The sequence below is a fragment of the Marmota flaviventris genome, chromosome 9, assembly GCF_047511675.1.
Source record: "Marmota flaviventris isolate mMarFla1 chromosome 9, mMarFla1.hap1, whole genome shotgun sequence".
In the NCBI taxonomy this organism is placed as follows: Eukaryota; Metazoa; Chordata; class Mammalia; order Rodentia; family Sciuridae; genus Marmota; species Marmota flaviventris.
The window spans coordinates 39,824,519-39,846,280 of record NC_092506.1 but is presented as its reverse complement, the minus strand read 5'-3'; positions in this window follow the sequence as shown (position 1 = coordinate 39,846,280).

The window sequence follows — 21,762 nt, the reverse complement described above, 5'->3', positions numbered from 1 at the left end:
TTCATGACTTCACCAGTACTTGCTGTATTTTGTATTTTTGATGATAGCCATTCTAACTGGGGAGAAGTGATGTCTCATTGTAGTTTGACTTGAATTTATCTATGATTATTGATGGTTGGACATTATTTTCATATACCTGCTGGGCATTTGTATGTCTATTTTTGAGAAATGTCTTCTTAAGATTATTGCACATTTTTAAAGTGGATTAATTGTGGATTTGTTGTTTTGTTTTGTTTTGTTTTTGATAGACTGTTGTTTGAGTTCCTTATATATGCTGGATATCAACTCTTTATCACATAAATGGAGTGTAAATATTTTCTTTCTGTGGGTTATCTCCTCTCTGTTGATTGTTTCCTTTGCACTAGAGAAGACTATGAATTCAACAGTATCCCAATTGCTCACTGTTGAAACAAACTACTTTTATTTCCTGTGATTAAATATCTGTGCCCATTCCAATGTCCTGAAGTACTTCCCCTGTTTTCTTCTATTCATTTCATTGTTTCAGGTTTTCCGTTTAAGACTTTTACCCATTTTTATTGACTTTTGTAAGTTGTTCGAGATGAGGATCTAAAGTCCCTCTTCTGAATATGGCTATCCAATTTTCCCATAACCATGTTTTGAGGATTCTCCCTTCTCTAATGTGTGTCCTTAGCACTTTTTTTTTTATATCAGTTTACTGTAGATGTGATTACGCCTAAGCTCTCTATTCTGTTTGGCCTGTGCATTTGACTATATGCCAATATCATGCTTTTGTACCATAGTTTTGTACAATATTTTGTAAAACAAAATAGGTATCATTATGTCTTTTGTTTTTTTCTTTTTTATCAAATGCTTTGGTTGATTGGATTTGTGTGTGTGAATGTGTGTGTGTGTGTGTGCACGCACACAAACATGAATTTTAGGATTGCTATTTCAATTTCTGTGAAGGTCATTTTTTAAATTCTAATTTGTTATATGTGACAGCAGAATGCATTACAATTCATATTACACATATAGAGCACAATTTTTCATATTTCTGGATGTACACAAAGTAGAGTCAAACCATTCATGTCTTCATACATCCACTTAGCGTAATGATGTCTTTCTCATTCCACCTTATTTCCTACCACCATCCCCCCTCTGTTCTTTCCCTCCCCTTTTCTCTATCTAGAATTCCTGTAATCCACCCATGCTCCACCTCCTCAACCCCATTATGAATCAGCATCCTTATATCAAAGAAAACATTTGGCATTTGGTTATTTTTTTTGAATTGGCTAAATTCACTTAGCATTACATTCTCCAACTCCATCCATTTATCTGCAAATACCATGATTTTATTCTCTTATAATGCTGAATAGTATTCCTTTGTGTATATAAACCACATTTTCGTTATCCATTCATCAGCTGAATGGCATCTAGGTTGATTCCAGAGTTCAGATAGTGTGAATTGTGCTGCTATAAACATTGATGTGGCTGTGTCCCTGTAGTATGCTGGTGGTTTTTTTTTTTTTTAAGAGAGAGAAGAGAGACAGAGAATTTTTTTAAATATTTATTTTTCAGTTTTCGGTGGACACAACATCTTCATTTTTATTTTTATGTGGTGCTGAGGATCAAACCCAGTGCCCGGCGCATGTCAGGTGAGCGCAATACTGCTTGAGCCACATCCCCAGCCCTAAGTATGCTGTTTTTAAGTCTTTTGGGTATGGACTGAGGAGTGTGATACCTGGGTCAAATGGTGGTTCCATTCCAAGTTTTCCAAGAAATCTCCATACTACTTTCTATATTGACTGCAACAATTTGTAGTCCCACCAACAATATACAAGTGTGCTTTTTTCCCCACATCCTCACCAACATTTATTGTTTGTATTCTTAATAGCTGCCATTTGGACTGGAGTGAGATGAAATAGAGTAGTTTTAATTCACATTTATCTAATTGCTAGGTATGTTGAACATTTTTGCATGTATTTGTCGATTGATTTATATCATCTTTTGAGAAGTGTTTGTTCATTTCCTTGGCCAATTTACTGATTGGGTTATTTGTTTTTTTTTTTTTTTTTTTTTGGTGTTTAGCTTTTTAAGTTCTTTATGTACCCTAGAGTTTGGAAGGGCTCATGTGTGAGGGGTAAAACTTTGCTCCCAAAATGCAGGCTTTCTATTCACCTCACTGATTGTTTCTTTTGCTGAGAAGAAGCTTTTTAGTTTGAATCCATCCAATTTATTGATTCTTGATTTTAATGCTTGCGCTATAGGAGTCTCATTAAGGAAGTTGGGGCCTAATCTGCCATGATGGAAACATGGGCCTACTTTTTCTTCTAATAGATGCAGGGTCTCTGGTATAATTCACAGGTATTTGATCCACTTTGGGTTGAGTTTTGTGTATGGTGAGAGATAGGGGTTTAATTTTATTTTGTTGCACATAAATTTCTAGTTTTCTCAGAACCATTTGTTGAAGAGACCATTTTTTTCTAAAATGTACATTTTTGGCGCCCTGGTCTAATATAAGATAATTGTAGTTATGTGGGTTTGTCTCTGTGTCCTCTATCTGGGCCATTGGTCTACAAGTCTATTTTGGTGCCAATACCATGTAGTTTTTGTTACTATTGCTCTGTAGAATAGTTTAAGGTCTGGTATTGTGATGCCAACTACTTTACTCTTCTTGCTGAGGATTGTTTTAGCCATTCTGGGTCTCTTATTTTTTGAGATGAATTTCATGATTGGTTTTTCTATTTCTATGAGGGATGTCACTGGGATTTTGATTGAAATTGTATTAAGTCTGTATAGTGCTTTTGGTAGTATGGTCATTTTGACAATATTAATTCTGCCTATCCATGAACAAGAAAGATTTCCATCTTCTAAGGTCTTCTATAATTTCTTTCTTTAGTGTTCTGTATTTTTCATTGTAGAGGTATTTCACTACTTTTGTTAGTATGTGTCCAAAGTATTTTTTTTGAGGCTATTATAAATGGGGTAGTTTTTCTTGTTTTCCTTTCAGACAATATGTCACTGATATACAGAAATGTCTTTGATTTATGGGTGTTTATTTTATATCTGCTACTTTTTTGAATTCATTTATTAGTTGTAGAAGTTTTCTGGTGGATTTTTTTTTTTGGAGTCTTTTAAGTGTAAAATCATATAATTGGAAAATAGTGCTAATTTGAGTTGTTCTTTTCCTATCTGTATCCCTTTAATTTCTTTCATCTATCTAAATGGCCAGTGTTTCAAGAACTATGTTAAGTAGAAGTGGTGAAAGAGGGTATCCCTATCTTGTTCCAGTTTTTAGAGGCCATGCTTTTAATTTTTCTCCATTTATAATGATATTGTCCTGAAGCTTAGCATAGATAGCTTTTAAGATGTTGAGATATGTTCCTGTCAACCCTCGTTATTCTAGTGTTTTGAACATGAAGGGGTGCTGTATTTTGCTGACTGATTTTTCTGCATCTATTGAGATGATCATATGATTTTTATTTTTGAGTCTATTGATGTGATGAATTACATTTTTTTTAATTTCAATATCTTGAAAAATCCTTGCATCCTTGGAATGAACACTACTTGATCAGGTTGCAGTATCTTTTTGATATGTTTTTGTATTCAATTTGGCAGAATTGTATTGAGAATTTTTGCGTCTATATTCATTAGAAATATTGGTCTGAGTTTTCTTTCTTTGCTGTGTCTTTGCCCAGTTTTGGAATCAGTGTGGTCCTGGCCTTTTAGGATGAGTTTGGAAGTGCTCCCTCTTTTTCTATTCACGAGATAATTTGAGTAGTATTGGTATTAGTTCTTCATTAAATGTTTTGTAGAACTCAGCGGTGTGTCCGTCCAGTCCTGGGCTTTTCTTGGTTGGTAGGCTTCTGATGGCATCTTCTATTTCATTGCTTGATATTGATCTGTTTAAATTGTATATATCATCCTGATTCAATTTAGGCAAATAATATGACTCTAGAATTTTTCAATGCCCTCAATATTTTCAATTTTATTAGAGTACAAGTTTCCAAAACAAGTTCTAATTATGTTCTCTATTTCTGTAGTGTCTTTTGTGATATTTCCTTTTTTATCGCCTATGTTAGTAATTTGAGTTTTCTCTCTATTTCTTTGTTAGCATGACTAAGGGTTTGTCAATTTTATTTATTTTTTCAAAGAACCAACTTTTTGTTTTGTCAATTTTTTCAATAGTTTCTTTGGTTTCAATGTCATTGATTCCAACTCTGATTTTATTTATTATCTGTCTTCTACTGCTTTTGGTGTTGATTTGTTCTTCTTTTTGGGGGGCTTTGAGATGTAGTGGTAGGTCATTAATTTCTGGACTTTTTCTTCTTTTAAGGAAAGAACTCCATACAATGAACTTCCTATTAGTACTGCCTTTATAGTGACCCAGAGATTTTGATATATCAGTGTTCTCATTTACCTCTAGGAACTTTTTAATCTTCTCCCTGATGTCTTTTGCAAACCATTGTTCATTCAGTAGTATATTATTTAGTCTCAAAGTGTTGGGGTAGATTTTATTTTATTTTTTTGTTTTATCATTGTTTTCTAGTTTTATTCCATTATGATCTGATACAATACAGGGTAGTATCTATACTTCTTTGTATTTGCTAAGAGTTGTTTTGTGGCATAATACATGGTCAATTTTAGAGAAGAATCTATGTGCTACTAAGAAGAATGTGTATTCACTCATTGAAGTATGAAATATTCTATATATGTCAGTTAAGTCTAAGTAATTGATTATATCATTGAGTTCTATAGTTATTTTTTGTTCAGCATTTGTTCAGAAGATCTATCCATTAGTAAAACAGGTGTGTTAAATCACCCAGAATTATTGTGTTGTATTCTATTTGACTCTTGAACTTGAGAGGAGTTTGTTTGAGGAACATAGATGCTCCATTATTTGGGGCATTTATATTTAAAATTGTTATGTCTTGTTGGTGTATGGTTCCCTTGAGCAGTATGTAGTGTCTTTTTTTTATCCCTTTTATTAGGTTGAAGTCTACTTTATTTGATATAAGAATGGAAATACCTGCTTGTTTCTGCAGTCCATGTGAGTGGTATGATTTTACCCAATCTTTTACCTTCAGTCTGTGGATGTCTTTTCCTATGAGATGAGTCTCTAGGAGAAGAATATTGTTGGTTTTTTTTTTTTAATTCCAATATGCTAATCTATGTCTTTTGATTGGTGAGCTTAGGCCATTAATATTTAGGGTTATCATTGAGACATGAGTTGTATTCCCAGACATTTTTGTTTATTTTTGGTATTTAATTTGACATGGTTTCTCCTTTGGATAGTTTTTCCTTTGATGCAATATCTCCCTGTGCTTATTTTCATCCTTGTTTTTCATTTCCTCTTTGTGGAATATTTTGCTGAGGACATTCTGCAGTGCAGGCTTTCTATTGGTAAATTCTTTTAACTTTTGTTTATCATGGATTTTTTTATTTCATTATCAAATCTAAAGCTTAATTTTGCTGGATATAAGATTCTTGGTTGGCAACCATTTTCTTTCAAAGCTTGGTGTATGTTATTCCAGGATCTCCTGGCTTTGAGCATCTGGGTTAAAAATCTGCTGAGATACGAACTGGTCTTCCCCTATATGTGATCTGATTCCTCTCTCTTGAGGCCTTTTTGATTCTCTCCTTGATCTGTATGCTAGGCATTTTCATTATGATGTGCCTTGGTGTAGATCTGTTATAATTTTGTACATTTGGTGTCCTGTAAGCCTCCTGTATTTGATTGTCCAATTCGTTCTTCAACTTGGGAAATTTTCTGATATTATCTCATTGAAGAGATCGTGCATTGCTGTGGTTTGAAATTCTGTGCCTTCCTGTATCCCAATAACTCTTAGACTTGAACTTTTGATGCTATTCCATAATTCTTGGATATTCTGTTCATGGGTTTTTTTTTTTACTATTTCACTGTGTGGTCAACTTTATTTTCCAGATTGTATACTTCATCTTCATTATCTGATATTCTGTCTTCCAAGTGACTAACAGACCCCACCAGCACAACTGGGGAGGAGAAAGAGTTTATTTGAGGGTTTATGGTTTCAGAAGTCTTATTCTATAGAAGCCAGCTCCATTTTTCAGGGCTCGAGGTGAGGCTGAACATCATGGTGGGATAGTGTGGTGTAGGGAAGCAGCTCACATTACAATGATAAGTAGGCAGAGAGGCAGAGAGAGGTTTCCACTTGCCAGATACAAACATATATATCCCAAAGCCACATTCCAATTCCCACCTCCTCCACCTGCACCCTACCACTTCAGTTGCCAGTTAGTTAATCCCTATCAGGGATTAAATCACTGACTGTGTTAAGACTCTTACAACCCAATCATTCTCCTTGGAAACTTATTGCATTGCCTCACATGTGAGTTTTTTTGGGGACACTTTCACATCCAAACCATAACACGTCTTCTCCCCAGCTGATCATATTAGTTACCATAAAGAGAGGGGAAAAAAAGCCTCTCTGCCCTTGGATTAGTCAGCCTGGATCCCTCTGGGCATAATCCTCCCTGTGCCTTTTACAGTTAGAGTTGGGCTGTACTCTACCCCATGGCAGGCATTTACTGTGAGAGTCTGTCAATATTTTTTTTTTTATAAACTCCCAAGCTATTGACATTGGAAGCTCCTACAAGGCTACTTGCAAATGGTTCCTGCCTCAACCCTCCACTCACCAGCCAAGAGTTTAAGAGCATTTTTCAATCATCAGATTTCCACATTGTCTCTGGTTCAATTAAGATCACCCTCTCTCTATGTTCACAGGTTCTCCCAAAAATACATAGATAGATAAATTAAATAAATTATTTGCAAATTAAAAATAAAAGTGTAATGTTTTTATCTCTTTCTGCCTTTTTTTTTGCTCTTCTTCTCTGTGGTGAACTGGCAGTACTAAAACTACAGCAACAGGCAGGGGCAGAAAGCTGGCCCATCTCTAATCTATTTTTTTTTAATTTTCAAAACTCCTGAATTTCTGTGTCTCTATAATTATTTTCCTGTTCAATATTGAATTTCATTGAAATCCTTTAGTCACCTACCTTGTTGTAAAGAAATACTCCTGGTGCTTGAATCTCAAGTTCAGGGAGCAACTAATTGGAAAGTGCTCCCTTCCTCTCATCCACCATCTTCTACTGCTGCATTGTTAATTGATATCTGTGTTATTATAATTATGGATAAAGATGTTTCCAAAGTTAATAAATACTTGTTAATTGTCAAAGACAATTTTTTCACATTCTGCTTGACAGTAAACTGTAGCTATGCCAGAACAATTTTTAAAGTACTAAAAGCTTATGCATGTCATTTCACTAATAATTGATTTTCTTTTCATCACTCTCAAGATCCTTGAGGGAGAAGAAATACTAACTAATAAATCCAGATCACCACAGGGAGTAATATTTTTCATATGATCTGTTTTGATACTGCTTTTCTATTGAGCTTCATCTAAATAACTGCATGTACAATGTCTTGTTTCTATGAAAACTAATTTTAAAATTACTGTGATTATATAAGAAAGACAAAGATTAACTTCTATATTCTGCTTGTATACTGATGATAACTTTTGAGTTTATTCAGCACACTTAAAAGTTATAATTTCTGAATTTTCTCTTAACTCATGAATGTCAAATGGCAGAAAAGTTAGCAGAATGATTGCTTCATCTCTTGGTTTTCAAATCTCTTGCTATCTTGGATAAAATCACAAATTTCTGTTCTATATAGTCTTTTATAAAGGAAATAAGTATCCATATTAAAATAATTTTATCACATATATATCCATGCATTTTATTTATATGTGCTCATTAGACTTTGTACTTAGTACACAGTTTAATTTAAAAACTTGGTGTCTTTTACAAGGTATTGTTAGAGCATGTCAGTTCAAGTCCTTCAATAAACAAAAGCAAGTCACAATTATAAATGCAATGGCTTCATTCAGGAAAACAATTTTGAAGGACCAGTGGGAGAAAATTGTTAAAAGGCAAGAAGAACCTGCAGATCAATGTGTAGTTCTGATAATTTTAAAGAATAGGAGAAAGAAATATTGTATAATAAGAGTCTCAGCCTATTGCATTAGTCTAAAAAAATTCAACCAAGCAAGTGGAGAGTTACTGAGTCAGAATTGTTGTCAGAGTTACTCAACTTCTTTTTTTTTAATATTTAATTTTTAGTTATAGGTAGACACAATATCTTTATTTTATTTTTTATGTAGTGCTGAGGATTGAACCCAGTCCTTTCATACATGTGAGGCAAGCACTCTTCCTCTGAGCCACAATCCCAGCCCCGGTACTCAACTTCTTAGAGGAATGTTTCAGAGGTAGTATCTCCTCCATTATCAGTCCTTAAAGACTAGCCAAAGGAAAATGGCCTTGGTGTGAATACCATTGGTAACTCATAAAGGAAACTTCCGGAGCCATCAGTCAATAATGCAGCTCAAAATTAATCAGAACAGAGACTTTTATGACTACAATATGTTACCCTTTCAACCACACTGATTATGTTCTCCATGCATATTATTTTCTCCTATTGAGTTTTTTTTTTTTTTATTTCCCTAAATGGAAAACTCAGAAAAAGGAAATAGAGTATAATGAAGCAAGTAGTTTTCAATATTGTGTTGTTCGTCAGCTGCATTATCTTTAGTCATGAATTGTAGATCTGAAAATTGAGGTTGATCACAATTTTGTATTGGGGCTATCACCCTCAAAGCCTTCTTTCTTATTCTCCCTTTTGTCTGGATACGGATGTTAAATGTGACCCTTATTATCTGTTCTTTTATTTTTCTTATAGAGAGTACATACTCTAGCAACTATTTTTATACTACCTTGCAGATCAAGTTCTTTAGCTTCCTCTCTAGAAGTGACCATATTTGAAGCATCAGGGACCTTGGCCGTTATTACTCATCTCTCCTTTCTATTACATGAAGTCTTATAATCCTATTGGATATCACAGATCCTAGCTCTGTGCCACATTTCCTTATGTCACTAATGACTTATGCTGAAGAGTTGCCATTGGACATTTTTGTGATGCTGATTCTTCTTTTACTAGAACCTTCTCGATGACTTTAATGAAAGGTGTGTCATTTGGACCCTTCCGTGAAATATGGGTTCCACCAGGTTTCTGTTCTCACATTATGTACTCACTACAGCATGACTTTTCTTATTTTTTTATTTAGAGTTTGCCAGGGAAATTCAGTCATTACTTTACTCATTGTTGACTGATTCTCTGGGCCTCTGAAAGCCACCCAAAGAACAATTTTATTCCATTTTTTGGATTTTTGCCAGGGTGCTTAAATCCTATATACTGGAAAATGCACAAGAGCCAATGGATTCTAGCTGCTTCTGACCCTCTTAAATATGCTCAAAATCCCATCCTAAGGCATATTTCTTCCCAGATGTGCAAACTGATTACATCAGGGCCTTTGCTGGTAATACATTTTATCCCTTATTAGGCATAACATGTCTCTGGTTAATTTATAAAGGAGTTTAACCATGGTTATCAGCTTGTTTGCCAGAAAAAAAAAATGGGCAGCGCTGAAGAATAAGGTGTCACTTTGCTCTGGAGAGGCCTTTGGTGAATCTACCAGGATTTATGAAGAAAGGGAGGCCATTCTTTGATATAAGGAGAGTAACTAAGAACAGAGTAGGGACGAAGAGCATGAGAAAAAAGATTAACATTAAACAGAGATGAGAGGTGGGAGGGAAAGGGAGAGAAAAGGGAAATTGCATGGAAATGGAAGGAGACCCTCAGGGTTATACAAAAGAACATACAAGAGGAAATGAGGGGAAAGGGAAAAATAATACAAGGGGGAGAAATGAAGTTCAGTAGAGGGGGTAGAGAGAGAAGAGGGGAGGGGAGGGGAGGGGAGGGGGGATAGTAGAGGATAGGAAAGGTAGCAGAACACAACAGACACTAGTATGGCAATATGTAAATCAATGGATGTGTAATTGATGTGATTCTGCAATCTGTATATGGGCTAAAAATGGGAGTTCTTAACCCACTTGAAGCAAAGTGTGAAAGATGATATATCAAGAACTATGTAATGTTTTGAACAACCAACAATAAAAAAAAAAAAAAAAAGAAAGGGAGGCCAGTTTATCCAAGCTCTGAGATTTAGGGTTAATCCACTGGGAAGAAAACATCATGCATTTCATCTATGTTCCCATTTATGTTTCCTAGTCCCAGATTTGCCAAACAAGGTCCTGAACTTATAATAAAAGGTTTGTGTTGGATAAACATTTGCACTTTGCTAGAGCCCCATGACTCTATTGGATCCTCAATCTACTGATCATGCATTCCAATTTTACCACTTCAGGAAATGAAGTCCTCTTTTAAGCTATCAAGACCTCTTTGGCTTTCACATTTAGGCCTTAACTGTTTGCTAAAGACCCGATACTCATCCATAGCATTCAGAAAAAAACAGACAACTCTGTTGCCTTTTTCTGTGCTCCTCTCATGTAATTAAAGTGTCTTAATCCCACATGAAAGTGGTGTTTCCCCAGATCACCAGTTGCATCAGTAATTGGTCTTTCAAGTTGTTCTAGGAGCTGTGATTCAGGATGGGGCCTTCTTTGCCTGGGAGGTGGTATGTGGGCCAATCTCCAAGCATTGTATTTTTGCCTATATTCCTTTGACACCTTTGGCTCCATTTACTTTACTTCAAGTCCTCTGCAAAGAAAATGACAATATAGAATTATACATGCAAGGTGCATATTGAGAGAAAGGCCCATTAAGAATAGAAGGAGTGGTTCCATCCCAAATTTCCTGAGGAATCTCCATACTGCGTTCCATAGCGATGGCACTAACTTGCAGTCCCACCAGCAATGTAATGTTAGGTTATTTATTTGGTGACTTTCTAACCTTTTAATGAATGAGTTACATGCAATAAACTTTTCTTTTAGAACTGCCTTCATAGTGTCCCAGATATTTTACATGTTGTATTTCTATTATCATTTACCTTTAAGTATTTTTTTTATTTCATCCCTGATTTCTCCAACTATTCATTGGTCATTCAATCACATATTATTTAGTCTTCAGGTGTAAGAGTAGCTTCTATTTTTTTATTGTTTATTTCTAATTTATTTCCATTATTATCTGATTTGAATGCAAGGTATTATCTATCTCTCTCTCTTTCTCTATTTGTTAAGAGTTGCTTTGTGACCTAAGATATGGTCCATTTTAGAGAACTTTCCCTGTGCTGCTAAGAAGAAAGTGTATTTTTTTATTAATAGTTGAAATATTCTGTATATTTCTGTTTATTCTAAATTATCAATTGTATTTTTTTAGTTCTATAACTTCTTTATTTAGTATTTGTTTGGAGGATCTATCCAGATTTAGAGAGGTGTGTTAAAGTCACCCAGTATTGTTGTGTTGTGGTCAATCTGATTCTTGAAATTGAGAATGGTTTGTTTGATGTACCTAGATGTTTCATTATTTGGGGATAAATATTTAATATTATTAAGTCATGCTGATGTATAATTCCTTTAAGCAGTATAAAATGTCCTTCTTTGTTCCTTGCAATTAACTTTAACTTGAAGTATACCTTATCTGATAGGAGGACAGTAACCTCTGCTTGCTTATGATATTCATGTGAATGATATGTTTTTTTTTTTTTTTTACCATCCTTTTATTTTTAGTCTGTGGATGTCTTTGCCCATGAGGTGAGTCTCATAGAGACATCATATTGCTGGGTCATGCTTTTTAATCCAAACTATCACTCTATGCCTTTTGATTGATGAGTCTAGGTCAATTACATTCAATGTTATGGTTGAAAAATAATTTTTACTACCTTGTCATTTTGATTTATTTCTGTTTTTTAATTTATATTAGTGTCTCATTTTATTGAGTAGTTCCTATTTTTGCTTTTATTTTTCAATTCTTTTCATGAAATATTTTATTGAGTATCTTCTGTAGAGAAGCATTTCTAGTAGTGAGTTTTTTTTGTTTTTTTTTTTTTTAACTTTGTTTATCACAGAAGGTTTTTATTTCTTTGTCTATTCTGAACCTTAATTTTTCTGGGTATATCTTCTTGGCTGGCACATGTTTTCTTTCAGAGCTTGATGTATACTATCCCAACACTTCCTAGCTTTGAGGGTCTAGGTTGAGAAATCATCTGAGATCTGGACTGTTTTCCCTCTAAATATGATGTATAATTTTTCTCAAAGAACCTTTAAAATGCTATCCTTATTCTTTATGTTAGACATTTTCATAATAATGTGCTTTGATATGGGTCTGCTGTGATTTTGTATATTTGGTACCAGTGGTACAAAACAGAAGACATAGAGACAAACCCACATAAAGGGAGTTATCTCATACTATACAAAGACAACATAAAAATACATTGGAGTAAAGATAACCTCTTTAACAAATGGTGCTTGGAAAACTTAAAATCCATATGTAACAAAATGAACTAGACCTATATCTCTCACTCTGCACAAACTCAACTCAAACCGGATCAAAGACCTAGGCATTAGACTGGAGACACTGAATCTACCAGAAGAAAAAATAAGCCGACGTCTGCATTATGTCAGCTCAAGAACCAAATGCCTCAACAAGACTCTTAAATGACAAGAAACAAAATCAAAAATCAACAAATGGGATGGAATCAAGCTAAAAAGCTTCTTCATATAAAAGAAAACAACCAAGAGCATAAAGAAAGTACCAGCAGAATTTAGATACAGCATTAATCTTCAGCATATATAAAAAGCTTAAGAAACTTAACACCAAAAAAAAAATCAATAAATAAGCTAAGGAACTGAACAGATACTTCACAGAAGAAGAGATACAATCGATAATCAAAAACATGAGAAAATGTTCCACATATTTAGCAAATAAAGAAACCCAAATCAAAACTACTCTAAGATTCCATCTCACTCCAGTGCGAATGGCAATTATGAAGAATAAAAACAACAATAAATATTGGGAGGATATGGGGAAAAAAGTACACTCATATATTGTTGGTGAGAATGCAAATTGTTGCAACCACTCTGGAAAGTAGTGAGGAGATTCCTCAGAAATCTAGGAATGAAACCACCATTTTACTCAGCTCTCTCACTTCTCAATTTATACCCAAAGGACTTAAAAGTCAGCATATTATAGTGATGCAGCCACATCAGTATTTATAGCACCTCAATTAACAATAGCTAAACTATGAAACTAACCTAGGTGCTCTTAAACAGATTAATGAATATAGAAAATGTGGTATATTGAAACCATAGAATACTACTCTGCTTTAAAGAAGAATAGAATTATGGCATTTGCCAGTAAATGAATTGAACTGTAGAACATCATACCAAGTGAAATATGCCAATCTCAAAACAAACAAACAAACAAACAAACAAACAAACAAAACAAAGGCCACATGTTTTCTCTGATATATGGGTACTAATTCACAATAAGGGGCAGGGTAGGGTGGTTAGGGAAGAATAAAAGTATTTTGGATTAGACAAAGGTGAATGTAAGGAAGGGAGGGAGAATGGGAATAGGAAAGATAGTAGAATTAATCAGATATTACTATTCTATGTGCATATATGATTATATCACCAATGTAATTCTATATCATGTACAAACAGAAGAATGAGAAGTTATACAACATATATGTATAATATGCCAAAATAGATTCTACTCTCATATATAACTTATAAGAACAAGTAAAAAGAATGCATAGAGTAAACGTTTTCACCTGTGTTTTTATTCACTCTTCATTTGCTGAGCTCTGGAATAGCCCTGTAAGTGTCTACACAGTACTAAATACAAAGGTAAAACTGAAGCTCTTAGAAATATTCACAGTATTAAAAGTGTTTAGTTATTTCATTACACATAATACTTTTTACTAAAATATCTATTTTCAGACATATTTTCCACTTAGAGGTCCTCAGTCACAGAAGTACATAGCTTCAGTTTTTAAAGAATTTATACAAAGCATCAAATCCTCTCTGCCCCTGTGTGGACTTTACCTGATCATTCACACTGAGTCCACAAATCCACCATTCATGCACTGTCATTTACATTGAGGACTTCAAGAGGCTCTTGCCGTGTTTGCACTTGGTCCATTGAGATGAAACATAATTAATACAACACTGGAGTACAATTTTCTAAGTACCATCAAAAGAGGAAATGACATTTGGGTTTATGAAATCACTTCATTTCACATCAGTCAGAAAGCTGATAAAATTGTTTCAGTAAGTGCAATGAAGAAAGTAAATATTTAAATTTTTTCAAAACTAAAAATTTGAACAACAGAAAACATTTAATTTTAGAATTAAGATAGTCTTAAAAGTATTCTGATATTTGATAGTAAACAAATTTTATCTTAAGTAACCAATCTACTTCATTGTTAGAGACCACATTGAAGTTTTAACCAAGAATGATTTTAAGACTGATTTATTTACTGATTTAATGGTGGGAAAACTATAATGATTGGAAAAGAAAATAATGAGTGTGGTAAGTAGAAATGGCAAGAAACTTTCTAGGGATTTGACAAATTTAATTTAGTTCCCTCTAAAACTGAAATATAAATAAAATGATATTCTAATGCCATGAAGTAATACTAGTGGATCACCTAGAATTTTTGTTCCTCATTTCCCAAATCAGTGTTTAATTTTACTGTATACTTACATATATCATGTATATATACATGATATAACTTATAAGAACAAGTAAAGTCCTACCAAACTAGTTTATAAACTGCCTGCTTAAAACACTTAGCTGTAATGAGAGTAAAATTTCAATGATAGTATAAATTATTAAGCATCAAAAGAAAATTATTTCAAAAGGCACTTAAGGGATTTAATTTTTGGATTAATTTATAAATGACATAATTATGTTAAATGAAATATTCCAGTATTATGTTTTGATGTATTTATACAATAACATTTTATAGCAAACCTGGGAAATATGTAAAATGACATCTAATTAATTTTCCTGTCTTAAATATAGGAATATACACATGCGTTCTCTCTCTCTCTCTCTCTCTCTCTCTCACACACACACACACACACACACACACATACATACAGAACACATACATGTGTAATTATTATTTTTTTATCATTTGGGAAGAAAATGTGTCAAAGGTAAATTCTTTTAACTGTTAAGCCATCATGATAAAAACTGGAAATCTGTCCCCACCCTATTGCCCTCAACCCAGATATTTTGCATGTGAATAAGAATGTGGCAAATTTCAAAATAAAGATGAAAAAATATGAATTTTCTTCTACTTCCACTAAAATGGTACCAAAACAGCAACAAAAGTATTTCCAAAGGACAAACAAAACTCATAAAAAGGAAATAACAGTAGCAAAATTTTGGTGACTAAAAGACAGATGATGATTGCTATGAGACTAGGAAATAAAACAAAATTCTAAGCAGTCAGTGGAAAGAGCCAGGAGATAGCTCTACATGCACAATAAAACCACCAAATATGAAGACATTAACAATAATCACTACCTCTAGAAACTGAATTGGCTATTGGACTTAAAATAGCAGCATTTCAAATGGACTGCAAATAAACTTAAATATCAAGTCGGGGGGGAAAAAAAGCCAACTTCAAAGATCACATACTGGATGTTTTAAAAAGGGATAGTTTTAAAAAGTCAACATCTTCATACAGTTATTTATGCAGAAAATTCAAGGGAGAATGTGAGAAACAAATCACTGTGTTCTGCAATTTAACATAACTATGTGTATTGATACTGTTTCAGTTAGTGGTATCCTCTGAGAATGATTTTGTAAACCACTTATGCACACATTGAACTCTATGGTTTTTCAACCCTTACTTTTCCACTTTCCAAAACTATAATGAAAGAATTATTTGACTGCATTATTGAACCAAGACACTTCAGGCCTAAATTACTGCCTTATTCTACCACATAGTGAGAGGAAATGCTATAGATTGATTAGCTGTGATGGTTCATTAATTTCTTTACCCAGAGATCTCAAACAGTATCCATATAAATCTTTTCCAGAATGTATTAAGGATTTTGACATTAAATTTATGGGACAATAGATTCTGACATCCACTTTAATCTCGTTTAGAAAATTACTCAGTGTTTGGGCCTTTTCAACTTCCAACATGTTCACATCCCCATGGTTTATCATGATGACACCCACTCTCAGAAACTGCACTTTTCCTTTCCTTCCACATGGAAGATAATGTTTCTTTTATCATATCATGGAGATAATGTTTAGAGTCGAGCAACCCATATTCTTTAATCTAATAGAGTAATCTCCAATTAGTAATCTATAAGTAATCCTAAATTGGTAATTTTTTTTTTTTCATTGAGACTTGTATTTTCTAACTTTACAGACTGAAATCAATTTACTTTGGAAAATAAAGAAAGTATATTTGGAGATTAGTATGACATACTTTTCTGTCAACACTCCAAAAATTAAATATTAGATATTTTAGTTTGTTTTATTTCATATTTCAAACAGCCACCTTATATTAGAGGGCTAATTGAATTTTAATTATAAATTCGTGTAATATTTTTAAATTATTTTTTTATTTTGAAGTATATGCCTATGAAACATGATTCTCTTTTGTGCACCTAAGAATTCAATAACTTTTAAATTCATCATTGTAAGGGTCAGATTCATACTACAGGCTATTTTCAATAAACATTGTTATAACTTTTATATTGATGCATTTTAAAGCTGAAGATTAGAATAAACAAGCCTACTACCAAGAGTCTTTAATCAACCCCTGTGCTTCATTGTTTGTGTTATTTCTCTCACTGTATTTATTGATAATAAATTACTTCAAAATTGATAATAAATTGACTTTAAAAACTATAATGTGTCTATGAAAATAAGATTTTTTTAACATTGATCCATTAATTTTATCTAATACACCCTCCATATTAAAATGTTATCAATTATCTCAGTAATTTATTCTATTGTTATTTTTCTCCTAATCTAGTATCCACTTAATGATTATGCATTAACTTATGTCTTTGCAGTTTCCATAGCAAATAGCAATACCTAGCACTCAAATAGCAATACCTAGCACTTCTCAGCATATCACATTAGGAAGTTCATAATGTTGATTTGTCCCATTGTTAATTATGTTAATTTTAATCTCTCAGTTAACTGGTGTCCACAAAATTTCTGCATTCCAGTTGTTTTTTCCTTCTTCTTAATTAGTGAGTAAATTATTCTGATCCTGTGAAAATAAATCTGCTATTCCTCATTAAATTTTCACCTACTAATTTTAAGATCTAATTGTGATTTATATCTAATCCAATTATTGCTGCTAGTCACCAAATATATATTTTAAACTTATTAATTGATATTTTACTAATTTTTTTTTCTTTTTTTTTTTGTTATTGTTGTTTGGTCTTTTTTCTTAGTTTGAAATATAAGTCCATGTGTTCCTTTTGTGTGTGTGTGATATCAGAGATTGAACCTAGGTGCCCACTGAGCCATATCCTTGAAATAAGTCCTTTTTTTTATTTAGAGACAGGCCCTCACTAAGTTGCCAAGGCAAGCTTTACATTCATGATCTTCCTGCCTCAGCCTCCTGAGATGCGCCACCATGCCCAGCAACCCATGTGTTCTAAATTTATTCAGCAGATTAGTATATTTATCAATTTTTAAAAATATTTTATTTATTTTTTTAGTTGGACACATATCTTTATTTATTTTCATGTGGTGCTGAGGATCGAACCAGGGCCTCTCACATACTAGGCAAGTGCTCTACTGCTGAGCCACACCCCGAGCCGTATTTATCAATTTTTAATGAAAAGTTCTCTGAGTTTTCAGAATTCTTTTTTGATTTTTTTTCATTTTTTTAGTTGTAGAAAGACACAATTCCTTTATTTTAATTATTTATTTATTTTGAAACAGTGCTGAGGATTGAATCCGGTGACTCATACCAGCTGGGGAAATGCTTTACCCCTGAGCTACAACCTCAAGCTCCCAGGTTTAGGAATCTTGTTTTTACAGCAATGTCTTTCTTTTTCTTTTATTTTCATATCTTTCTTTCTTCTAAAATTTGTAATACAAGATTATTTCAATTTCATCTTGTACTTTCTCTGTTTCTCGAAGTCATATTTTTTTTAAAATCTGTAATTTCTTTAAAAAAGCATCTAGAAACTAAGAAAAAGAGAACAGACTTTTACACAAACACCAAAACAAAATTATGGTTAAGAAAGCAATTTAATACTACACCTTGAGAAAAGCTTACTTAAAAAATGTATTTTTTTATACTTTCATATATGTTTTATATGGAATTAATATTTAATAGTTTAGACTAATTGTGCAAAATAATGGGTTTTACTGTAAAACTTCCATATATGCTTATAATGTGTTTTGATCATTTTTACCCTCCCTCGTCCCTCTTTTGTTCCTTTTCCCTTCTCAAGGTCCTCTCTTCATCCCCCAATTTACTACTACTTTTATGTTAAAAAAAAAAAAAAAAAAAAAAAAAACAGAGAGAGAGAATTTTAGAGAACAAAATGAAATTAAATTAAACACATTTTTATTTATTTTTAAACACAGGAAAGCACTAAAGAATGGGCACAGGACCTTGTGTGTGGCCACTTAGTCTGAACTTTGATGACAAATTTCTAAGAATGGAAAGGACACATAGAGACCACATTAGCAACTGACAGGTCAGAAGTTGTACTGAGATATGAATAAAACCGTAATGGAAGACTAAAAGAATGCAGTAGTAATTTGTAGGGTTTAGATTGTTTTCTTGCTTACCTTAAATTGTTTATTTTCATTTAAGTGAAGTTATGTATTGATATCTTCCTTAAAGTTATGGAAAAATATGTAAAATGTGAGAGAAAACCAGAAGTCATCTCTGACAGGGCATTTTTGGCTAGCTGTCCTATAACAAAACAAATAATAAAGGCTGTGATGTGTGCTTTGCTTGATACATATCCCAGGTCATTTTTCACAGAACTTCCTTAGCCATTTCATAGACTAGTATAATCAGGAAAACTTGCTTTCTGCACTGGGTTTAGAAAGGCAAGGAATAAAGTGTCATCATGTTAATCAATTTTTATTTAATTGTTACTTTGTTACTCTGACATAGTTTCCTATTATTTGAGATACTTTTCTAACTTCTTTCCTTGACCACAAAAAAATTTTCCATTTTATAATATCATCCATGGGGAAACAGAGAATGAGCATCATAATAAACATGGAGATTTACAAATAATGCAGATTCACTAATGCTCATTTAGGTTAAGTATCATTGTATCATTTTCAAATTCTCCCTGAGTTAGTAAAGTCTTTAAAATGGCTCTGCCTTGTCAATTTAATTCTTGGAAGAAAAAAAAAATTCTGTAATGATTATGAAGGAATGCATAGTCAATATTATTTTTTATAAAAATCTTACCATAGAGAATAAAATGAAATTTCTATCATAAACTAGCACTATCTTATATATTTCCCCCATAATATAATCAATAAGATGTTCTGAATATTTTTCAAAGTAAAAATGTATATTATCTCTGTTTTATTTTATTATTTAAATACATTTTAACAGCTAATATAAAAGTTTCTCTTATAGTAGGAGAAAAAGCTCCATATCTGTATAGGTCATTTTAAAGAAGCAGTGTGCTTCCAGTTTGTAATCAGGAAAGATGAATACGAATGTGGTTAACTTTTATGCATAAAGGTATTATAAGTTGGTACTGACTTATAGACTTGAAAAAAATATGGTCTTTTTACTTCTGAGGGTTGTTCTCCAGAACCTGCCTACTTTTTCTAATAGAAGTCAAATAAAGATTCTATTCTTCACTCCCAACCCTAAAGATGAGAGTCGGAAAGAACACTACATGACTTTTCTTTTAAGGCAGCATCCAGATCTTAGTTGTCTCAGACAAAGTCCAGATCATCTGTGTTCCACCAGAAATTATCTTAGATGCTGAGAATACCATTATTTGTTCAGATCAGATGCTAGCATCCAGAGTGCACTCATTTTATGTCTTGAAAGTTCCTTATTCCTCCTACTGCAATTTGTTGCTCATTATCTCTTCTATGACATGTCTAATTTCTTGCCTACTGAACATGAACTTCCCTTTACACAGCTTGCCTTAATTGAATGCTCTAGTTTTTATGGTTGAGATACTTTATCAACTCTATTAAATCAAGAATGTTTCCCACAATGGAATTACATCCAAGAAATATATTCTGTCTATAATAGGGAAAGGATGATACTTCTGATAAAGTAATTAGGACTCTATTTATCATGACTCCATCTGTGCTCATTTGACCTTTTATGCCGTTGATCTTTACATATGAAACCACATTTTTACATTAAATAAATTTTGGTCAATTCTCTTTAAGCTTAATCCTGACTTTCCATACCTCACTTACTTTTGGAGGCTGTTTTGTATACCAGATTATGACTCCAGATTAAAACACCAAGTAACTATGATTCATAAATGCTACTGGCAATAAATAACAGAATCCACTTGCTACATTTTCTAAATGTTCACTATGATCCAGATATTGTTAAAGAAATATTACATACAAAAATATGCAACCCTTCTGTTGTTTATGTTTTCTATCACAAATTTGAGGTGACAGTGGGTATTGTAAAACTCTTCTACATGAGTGAAAACACTAATTTTTTTTGTTCTCTTTTTAGGAATATTTGAGGTAATACTTTTCTTTGTCTCAAAATCAGTAATGTATGCTCAAAACTGCTGCCAAGATTTATTCTTTTATTTAGGAGATTCCAATTTATGACAAAATAACCAAAAATAAAATCTCGGATCTCTAATAAAGGAAGTGTTTGCTTCATGTTTATACTATAAGTAAAACAAGGAATGGCAGATGGCTTCTGCTCATCACAGGCAATGGTGGACTCAGGTTATAAATAACTCAGGTTATAAATCATAACTCACCTTATAAATTACCAGGATAACAGAAGAGCCCATCTTGACATATGCATTCAAACTCATTTCAACATGGGCAATGAACATAGTGAATAGCAATCTTAATCTTTTTCATCTAAAGTTTCCATCTAAAGAAGACATATGTCAATTCATCCACATTCCATTGGACATTACAAATAATGTGGCCATGCTCTACTTCAAAGGAAGATGAGAACAGACAAAGCTACCATGACCCCAAGAAACACGGTTGGAAGTATTTGATGATTATGCATAAATCTTGTTTTATTCACATCTGTGGTCCATTTTATCATCTCAAATTTTAGTCCATCTATAAATGGAAAATAGTATCTGTCAAATTACCCCAACCTAATGGTTAAGATTGATTGTTTCAAAGAGCAAAAGTGGTGAATGAAAAGAAACACCAATGAAAGATCATCTGAGGCAGTAAAACCCAGTGCTTCTCATTTTTAAATATGTTCACATAATATGTAATGGATTGGATTTATTATTTAAATTTAATTTTCGTAAACTTTTTATTTCTGTTATTATCACCATATCTTAACTTATTTTATAATATATTTTATCAACTTAACCAACACAAAAAAGAAACCAAAAAAACCTCCCTTTCCAAACCTTATATTTATAACAGGAATTGTTACTTTTCTAATATATTTCCTTCCATGTTTTCATCAATAGTGATAAATATATCTTTTAAAGATGCCATGTGAGCAACAGTTCAACTTTCTTCTTGTTCATTTATTATACATATTACTTAATATATTTGACATTATGTGCATTGATCAGAGTTTTCTAGAAATACAGAACCAGAAGCTACAAGAGAGAATTAGCATGGAAATTTGCTGTTGCAATCATGGAGGCAAAAATTGCCATGTTATGCCAACCTCAAGCCACAGAACCAAGAAAGCCAGAGGTGCAGTCTCATCTGCTTTTGAAGGGCTCAGA